General features: G+C 37.6%; 1 pseudogene; it reads left to right on the top strand.

Annotated features, from left to right (window-relative positions):
• The first annotated feature begins 2,319 nt into the window (after window positions 1-2,319).
• LOC125851530 (MDIS1-interacting receptor like kinase 2-like) lies at window positions 2,320-7,513 on the top strand (annotated as a pseudogene).
• Window positions 7,514-9,695: the final 2,182 nt, after the last annotated feature.

Genomic DNA, 9,695 nt, shown 5'->3' with positions numbered 1-9,695 from the left:
ACCTAGTCTCATGTGCCATAATTTTGCCTTGTAATCATTATATAACTGCACTGTAGATGCATTTACAGAGCCAATAATGGTGTTTCCCGCAAGTGTGTAGAGGCCATCCTCCAACTTGGCCTTCAACATGACTAGAGACCCTTTAGTCACTTTCATAGTTCCTTCTTCACTCATGTACTTGTAGCCTTGTTTATCCAAAGTACCTAGGGAGATCAAATTTTTCTTTAGATCAGGAACATGCCGGACTTCTATAATAGTCCTCACGGTTCCATCATGGCAGCAAACACGTATTGAACCAATGCCAACTATTTTACAAGTTGCATTATTGCCCATTAATATGGTTCATCTACTTATTTCATAGCTACTGAACCAATCTCTTCGGACTGTCATATGCAGAGTACAACCAAAGTTTAAGATCCATTTGTTGTCATATACTCCACTATTGCATGATTTTGTTAGTACATAATCATCATCAGAATCATGTACTTGCTCAACAATGGATGCACTCACCTTTTCTTTGGACTTTGACATAGGGCAATCTCGTTCAAAGTGCCCCTTCTTCTGACAGCCCTAACATTCCGCATTCTTCTTGTTCACGCGAGACTTTGATCTGTACTTCGATTTGGTTCTTCCATGTTGGCTAGTACGACCTCTTACAAAGAGCTCACTAGCTTCGTCACCTTTTTCTCCTTCAAAATGCATCCGCACATCACAAGAGTTAAGTGCTTGCCGCACTTGCTCAAGAGTGATAGGTTCTTTTCTATACATCATTGAATTCTCAATATCACAATATTTTGAAGTTAATGAAAATAGCAAAGAGCATGCAAGTGTCTTCTTATCCTTTTTAATTCCAGCAGTCTATAAGTCCATCACAAGTTTATTGAACGCATCTAGATGCTCTTGGAACAAAGTACCTGAATCCATCTTAAATGTGTGAAGACGCCGTTGTAACAACATCCTTGTTGTGACTGACCGGTCCTGGTAAAGCACTTCCAGCCTTTTCCATAACTCTTTTGCCATCTCCTCGGTATTTGTACTCACTTCACAAAGTACATTAGGTCCAAGGGACAATTGAATTACACTTAATGCATCTCCTTCAATCTTTTCCTTATCGGAATATGATATCTTATCGGGGTACTTTCCATCAATAGCATGGATTGAACCTTCCCTCCGCAGTAACACCATCACCTGGATCTTCCAGATATTGAAGTTGTTGCGCCCACTAAATCTATTAATTTCAAACTTCATGGAACTCATCGTTACTTGTTCTTCCTATTCTACTACAATGGATTTGGAACTACAGAAAACCAAAGTAATTCTTTTCTGATGTGGAAGTTCAGACTGTGCTGCAACCACAGAGCATACTCAGACAAAACCTTGGCTCTGATACCAATTGTTAGCGGAAAAGTAAAAATGAAGAACAAGGAAGAACAACAATATTTAACGTGGTTCGGATCAAAATGATCCTACGTCCACCAAAGAACAACTGCATCAATATTTATTTCACTCTACAAAGAATACAAGTGAAATACTACAAGAGAGAGAACATCAAATGCCTTAGAAGGTGAGAAGACAAGTGAGAGGATAATATGAAAATGAATTAAGAGCTACCTATTTATAGGAATGCATTCTTCCTATTGATGTCATCCATGACATCACTATGTGTAAAAAATGTCAAGGTTAAACATGTGAAACCATTTTATGGTTTACCTAAATTTCACCGACCAAGATACTATCTTGACTTTTTATTTTGTACTAATTATCTTCCTACCAAATCTTCATATTAATACATCTTCCATTTAGTTTGCTTCCACAAGGACCAAACCAACTCTTTCAGGAAGAAATCGTCTGTCTTCTTATTCTTAATTTATTATGGTTGTGATAAATATTCACTTGGATTGGAGCAAAATTTCCCTTCTAGTTTATAGAATTATGTCTCTGCCAAGTGTGAATTATTCTGCGTGCCACGTGCTTGTAACCTATGGAAAACTACAGAGCGGAGTAAGACAATATTTGATATTTATTAGAAAATTTGGCTTGAACTTGCATCCCTAAGGTAGTAAACATGAACTTCAACCATTTGCACCACAAGACTCATTTGTTCTAAGGTGCCTCGCTTAATATTTATACATTTCTTTATAAATATATATATACAAATTGATGTTATCTTTAGTTTAGATGATTTGACAAACAAAGGGATCTTGTAAGGGGACCTGATCCTTTGTGCCAATACGCGATAAATGACAGCTGGAAAAAGTACAAAAAGTTGGTGAGGTTGGTGCACGACTCCCGAGTGGGACAAAATCCTCGGCCAATAGAATGGCTCCTAAGGTTGAGTCTATTAGTTATAAGGTTTTTCTTAATATACACAACCTCAGTTTTTGCATTCTTGAAATACTTAAGAACTCAAGCAAAAACCATTCCTTCGAGAAGTGGCTTCCCCAAGAGCAACAGGGACCTGATAAAACTGCATATGTCGTAGTTGTCTTAGGATTTATACTTCAGTGCATATATTGTAAATTATTCCTATGCTATAAAGGAATTAGATCTGTGTTCGATTCATACAATAGTCTAAAGTCAGTTAGGGGTAACTGGTTTAGTGGGCAATATTGTTGTTGCTTAGTTAAAAGTCTAAATCATCTAGAGCTTGGTGGTTTAGTGGGCAACATTGTTGTTGCTTAGTTGAAGTCTAAGTCATCTAGAGTTAGGTGGCTTAGTGGGATTGCTTAGTTTCTTTCTTTGTAGTAGAGTTGCTACATTGAGGGGGAAGGGATTTAGAGGTAAATTCCTAGGTTGCAAGAAGTTGTAATCTGAATCGTTGCTCCATTTGAGTGCAATGGAGTTGGGTTGAAATCCTGTGAAGACAGGTCGTGGTTTTCACCGTCCTTGATCAAGGGGGTTTCCACGTAAACCTCTTGTATTGATTACTTTACTGCTTGTGCTTCCATTACTGTTCTTGCTGTGTCAAGGGACCTGGTCCATTGACCGAGAGTGGACGCATACATCTTAACACAAATATACATGTATATACAAAATATCAACCGAGACCACTGGGTAGCGTGGCACCCCCTCCGGTCTGAATGAAGTAAGGGCATTGAGCGGGATTAAGCACCGGAACATTGTGAACCTCTATGATTATTGTTCGAAAGCATAACACTCGCTCTTGGTTTACGAGTATGTGGAGAGGGGGAGTTTGTCTAGTATTTTGAGCAATGAAGTTGAGTCCAGAAAATTGGATTGGTTTAAAAGGGTGAATATCATCAAGGGAGTTGCTTTTGCTTTATCTTACATGCACCAGGACTGTTCACCACCGATTGTTCATTGAGACATAAGTAGCAGTACTGTTTTTCTTGATTCTGAGTATGAAGCTCGTGTTGCAGACTTTGGACTAGCAAAGATTCTCAAGCCAGACTCATCCAATTGCACTGTGCTTGCAGGCACATATGGTTATGTCGCACCTGGTAAGTTTTAAATAGTTCATGAATACTCCATTGTTTTTATCTCATTTATACGTTTAAATTGATAATGTTTTTCTGGAAATTTTATTGTTCAGAGCTTTCATATACAGTGAAGGTTACGCAAATGTGTGATGTGTATAGCTTTGGAGTATTATCATTGGATATAGTCAAAGGAAAGCATCTTGGGGAACACATTTCTGTGCTAGCAAATTCATGGACTATAGATCCTGAGCAGCGTAGCGAATTGCTGGGTGAACGCCTTCCGTATCCTGAAGATAGAGTAAAAGATGTTTTGGTTTTTATCATCAAGCTAGAATGCTCTTGTTTGCTTGAAACTCCAAAATCAAGGTCAACAATGCACTATTCATCTCTCATAAGTTATCATCAATGGATGCACGCACATCCACCTGCTCATCAGAGAANCCCCCCATGTAAGGCAAGCTATATAATCCCTGATATATATGGAGATGAATAACCTTTGTCACTGAGTGGTTGTGAAGTAAGTATTTCAATTGTTGGGACTAGTATTGTTGTATTGTTAGGGTACTTATTTGGTATACTCTATTTATATGTGTATTGTAAGAGGTAATTATTTAATCTTCTGCTTCTTTGGCCTTGAGTAAATATCAAGAATTCAAGTTACTGCATTTTTTTATTTTTTTGCTTTCGATCTGTCTAGAACATATTCAGGAGCACTAGTTTTAATGATTTACCGGTCTTTTAGTTTTCGACTCTTAACAACTTCCTTTTGGCCATGATTGATCGAAGCAAAATTTAAAGACGTTTAGATCAAGTTTTGCTAAGTTGTAATATTCTGGAGCCAGGAACAGGGGAATTTTGGTATTATGGGAAGGAATAATTGCTTCAATTCAAGTTACAAAATAGTGAAGTCACTGTTGTTTATAACCTCGGCTCAAGGAAAACCAATCCAAAGGAATCATGAACAAGAAGTACAAGAAAGAAATAACAGATAATAATAAAGAAAAACAGTAACATCAGGAAGTAACAGAACAGAATACAAGGAGCAAAATATAGTAATAGAAATTGAAGGACAAGAACTAATAAGGGAAATACTACGGCTACTATGTTACACATAGTTCATCTTGAAACTCTTCTTATGATTTCAAAGATTTACCTCCAAACTTCACTAAAACACAAACAATTTTTAGCTTATAACTTTATAATCAAAGGGACTACATCTAATACCTTACACCACTACAATATACCCAATTATAGCAATTCATTTTGAAACGACACTCCTCCTAGTCCAGAAAGTATACTCAAAAACTTCAATACTTTGATCACCTACTACACAACTTCCATGAAAGCAAATAGGTTACAAATCAAGAACAAAAGTACATCCCAAATCAGCCAAAGGACTAAAGTTGGTTAAGTTTCTCACATGTAAAAAATTAGATAATGTTACAGATTGATAAAATGAAAAATGTTATATTAACTCAAAGTGGTTTGGTACAAGGGATGAGATAAGTTAATCCTGCGTTTTCCATTTGATCAATTTGTAACCTTATCTTTTTTTTTTTCAAATTTACCACTAGACAAAGTGTCTAGCGGCCTTTTATTAGAAATAAAAAAAATTCAATAGGGATAACTACAAACAACGGGGGCTAGGCCTTACCTTACCAATCCTAATGCAGTAACAAAACTATACTAACTAACAAGCATGAGGAAAATACGAGCTACAGAGAACTAGGTATTTTGTGATCACCACAGAGTTTGTAATACACTCTGTGATGATATTACAAATGAGGATGCTTAAATAGTGCAAAAATATAACAACCAGGAAGAAGGTTGAGTTATCTATCTCAAACTTTCTTTTAAAGATGCATGAATTAAAAAGAGTAATGGTTGTTAAATTTAACCAACATTAGTTCTAATAAAGAGTATCGTAGTAACTAAATAATATTTAAATGTAAAAGAGAAAAAGCAAACATGACTGCATTTTGCTTGTCAAAAACATTGCTTTCAAGGTCTGTTTTTGGTGGAAAACAAGTAATGGTTGATTTTGATGGATAAAGTAAAAAGGAGGGGGTGTTTCTTTCCCACTAATAAAGGTAACTTGCAAATTGGATCAAATTTACTTTAATAAAATAATATAGTAAAAAATAGAAAATAAGTTGAACAACAATCTCAACCATCCATGTTTATAAGTTCGTGTGTCGGTCATCTAGATATGTATTCACAAGTACAGGAGCTAAGCTCTTTGGAGCACAGCCAAATCCGACTTGGATCTTATTAACTTATGCCCACCAAGCATTTCGATTGCTAAACGGTAAACATTAAAGACCAACCTCTTTGAAGGACAAGTCGTGTTATTTCTTCCTATTGCGTGTCCAGTAGCTTGTCAATTAAGAAATGACTTTTGAATATATTTTGCAGAATATCTCCCAATATATTTCCACAACTTTAAGCAAAAGTAGAATAACATAGTCTAGGACTGTTGATACATTGACTCATTGACTTCCAAGTCGTTCTAAGTCTTCCTGTATTTTAATGATTCTCTACACAGTATAAAACTCTACCCTGCACATGTTCATCGATAACCAAAACAAACAACTGAAATCTTTTAGCCTTCAAGATGCTTCCCTAAATATTTTATTTCCTTCAGTTTTTCACTCTATTCACTGTTACTTTTGCTTCCATTGAGGAAGCTGTAGAGAATAGCAGAAGAAAAGTATAATTGGTGAACCCTTCTGCTAGCCCAAGATCGTTAACTAAGATCGAAAGATTCAACTAAAGAAGAGGAAGCTAGAAAGGAGAACTTGTTTATGGAAGAAGACTCTTTGATTTGAGTTGTTCTTGGATTGATTACAAATGACTATGGTCACCCCTATTTATACTAGTATAGGGATGCTTCTAGAAATTATTCTAGAAAGATCTACAAGAAAAATCTAGATGACCTTATCTTCTAACTATCTAACAAGAATCTAGATTATTCTATACTTTACTATAAATAGCTAATTCTCTAGTATATCTACACAATTCTTAGATATATCACTCTATATAACTCTAGAGAATTCTACTAAATATCTAGGATTATTTGTACCTCAAGAAAATCATCTTTATTTTTCACAGAAGCAACTGCTCTCCTCAAATGGAAAGCTACTGTCCTAAGCCAAAATAATTCCTTATTGGCTTCATGGACACTAAGTACCAATGCATGCAGTCATCGATATGGAGTTATATGTTTTAATGGTCGGGTAAACAAGACCAATATTACAAATGCTGGTGTTGTTGGTACATTCCATGATTTTCCATTTTCATCTCTCTCGTTTCTTGAATATGTTGATCTTAGCATGAACCAGCTCTCTGGTATGATACCCTCTGCAATAGGAAACCTCACTAATCTTGTCTATCTTGACTTGTCGATCAACCAGATTTCAGGCAAAATCCCACCTCAAGTCGGCTCACTATCAAATGTTGAGACCCTCTTCATCTTTGACAACCATTTAAATGGTTTCATTCCTGTTGAAATAGGGAAGATGAAGTCACTTGAGGTTTTAGCCTTAAATAGGAACAATCTTTCTGATCCAATTCCAACTACACTATGTAACTTAACTGAGCTCAAAGGTCTGTACCTTTAATCTAACCAACTTTCTGGTCCCATTTTGAGTGAATTGGGAAATTTGGAAAACCTCAATACTCTGGAGCTATGTGATAATCAGCTTAGTGGTTCAATTCCAAAAACTCTAGGTGACTTAGCTAAGCTCAAATTTTTGTACCTTTATTCTAACCGACTTTCTGGTCCAATTCTAGCAGAAATAGGGAAAATGAAGTCACTTGAGCATTTATCCTTATGGAGTAATAATCTTTCTGGTCCAATTCCAATAACTCTTGGTGACTTAATTGATCTCAAAATTCTACATTTTTATTCTAACCAATTTTCTGGTCCCATTCCTAGTGAGTTGGGAAATTTGAAAAACCTCACTAGATTGGATTTATCCGTTAATCAGCTTACTGGTCCTGTTCCTGTTTCCTTTGGCAATTTGAGAAACTTGCAGTCACTACATTTCACGACCCGATTTCTCAAGTCATGATGGCAGCTACTATAACCCACCAGCAGGTAAGCCAACCCGTAACCTAGAACAACAAGTAATGGGTCTGAGGGTAGAAACTAAACAAGAGTAGACAAAATTTAAGATAACAACAAAAACAAGCAGAAGCAAACCAAAACATAGATACAAATAAAGATCCCTCCCAGAACCTGGAAGTCACTAGTACATAGCTACTAACAAAACGAGTACAAATCCCAAAACTGGACCACATAAACTGGACTGTCTTGAAAGGTAAAAGACAAGTCTATATATACAGATGGAGACTGAAATAGTATCAAACGTCGTGTGCTCATTCCCGTCTCCGGATCAGTCTGCTCCAAGCTCGATCAACGCTGGCTACTAGTGCCCGGACCTGCATCACGAAATAGATGCAGAGCGTAGCATGAGTACCAAAACAACAGGTACCCAGTAGGCATCATAGGCCGACTGAACTTGAAAAGTAAACACAATACGAAAAGAAGGAATAACTCAAACCGAAGTCAAGAATGAAAATCTAACTAACAATGGAATGCACACGAGTGTAGAAAGAACTAACTAAAGTAATCTATAAGCTAACTGCACCTAACTGGGCCCCCATAAGCCCAGAAGGTACACTCGTGCGCAAGTTAAATAAAAACCCGAACGGACCCCCATAAGCCCGACGAGTACACAGAATAACTATAACTAAAGAGAATTGCATATGAGAACCCAAGAACGAAGAACACGAATCAGAACCTCAACCCTAATTAGTAAAATCTGACAGTACGGAGGCCGGACCTCGAACCGGATGCTCACTAGAAGTACCCAAGTAACCAATCACAAGTATCAAGTATATGAGGTCGGAACTCGAACCGGATGCTCTATATAAGTATTTGGGCAATAGAGGCCGGAACTCTAGCCGAATGCTCTACATAAGTATCTGGGCAATAGAGGCCGGAACTCTAACCGGATGCTCTATATAAGTCTCTGGGCAATAGAGGCCGGAACTCTAATCTGATGCTCTATATAAGTATATGGGCAATAGAGGCCGAAACTCTAACCGGATGCTCTATAAAGGTGCCAATGTAGCTACTGAAAGAGTCCCAATCGATCTATTCTCATAAATGTATGTGGATAGCCGTCCACACCTAGCCAATCAATGTAAGTCCTTGGAACCGAACCGAAAATCAAATTCAAATCGCGAAGCAGAACTAGTGTCGCCGACGTAACTCTTGAAGCTGCAACATTGGGGAAATAAGGATAACTATCATCGGAGCAAACATATCGCCTAGCTAAGGCCCAAACTATCAGACTCAAGTCTGCTACACCAGTCTATAGGGATCTAAGCCAACCGAGCGACGTCGGGGCAAAACTAAGACCTATCGAATCCGAATCATGTGTTTCTAAGGCAACCCTAGTCAAACCTAAACTAAGGCCCAACATGCTTCAACAAATAGTAAATTAAGCATGCAAGCACTCCACATAGCGAGGAGGGTCAATTAATAACACAAAACATGCTCACAGTTACCCGATAATTCTCGAAATAGGCCGAAAACATGATTCCCAAACACCTATTCATGATTCAATAACAACTCAACCCAAATCCCAACTAATCAACATGCATCCACAGTCTCAAGCTCAATCTAGGAGAGGGAAACCGTAGCCTACTTGTAGGCCGATCACACGTGCTCCAAAATCACTTCTCCGAAGCTTTCCCTTTCTGAACGTCCTTGAAACGCTTCCCCACAGAAACGAGGGTCCAGATGCTGAAACCAATTACACCATGACGATCCTCACAAAAAATCCCACAATCTAGGCTTTTGAATCACCAGATTCGCACCTCCAACAAAATTTAAATACGAAATCTAACCATGCCAACGCGTTCTCCTTGAAAAACCACTCAAGATAGCCCCAAGTATCACCAAAATCGGATCTAAAATGACTGAGATATCAAGTCTCAAAAATTCCCAAAATCAAGCTCACAAAAAGGGTCATTGCAGCAAGTATTTTATGAAAATTACCTCAAATGGGGACCCCAAATCAGATTCTGAGCTGACCAACCAGTTGTCCTCGAAAAATCTCACAACTTTGCCTTTTGAATCGCCCAGATCGGACTTGTATAGCTCAGGGTATCGCACTTTTAAAATGAGGAATAAAGCTAAGTTGGGGTTTTAATAAGGGCGAAACTAGTCGCTAAAACCCAAAA

The sequence above is a fragment of the Solanum stenotomum genome, unplaced genomic scaffold, assembly GCF_019186545.1.
Source record: "Solanum stenotomum isolate F172 unplaced genomic scaffold, ASM1918654v1 scaffold26733, whole genome shotgun sequence".
NCBI lineage: Eukaryota > Viridiplantae > Streptophyta > Magnoliopsida > Solanales > Solanaceae > Solanum > Solanum stenotomum.
This window is presented reverse-complemented; position numbering and strand designations above follow the sequence as displayed.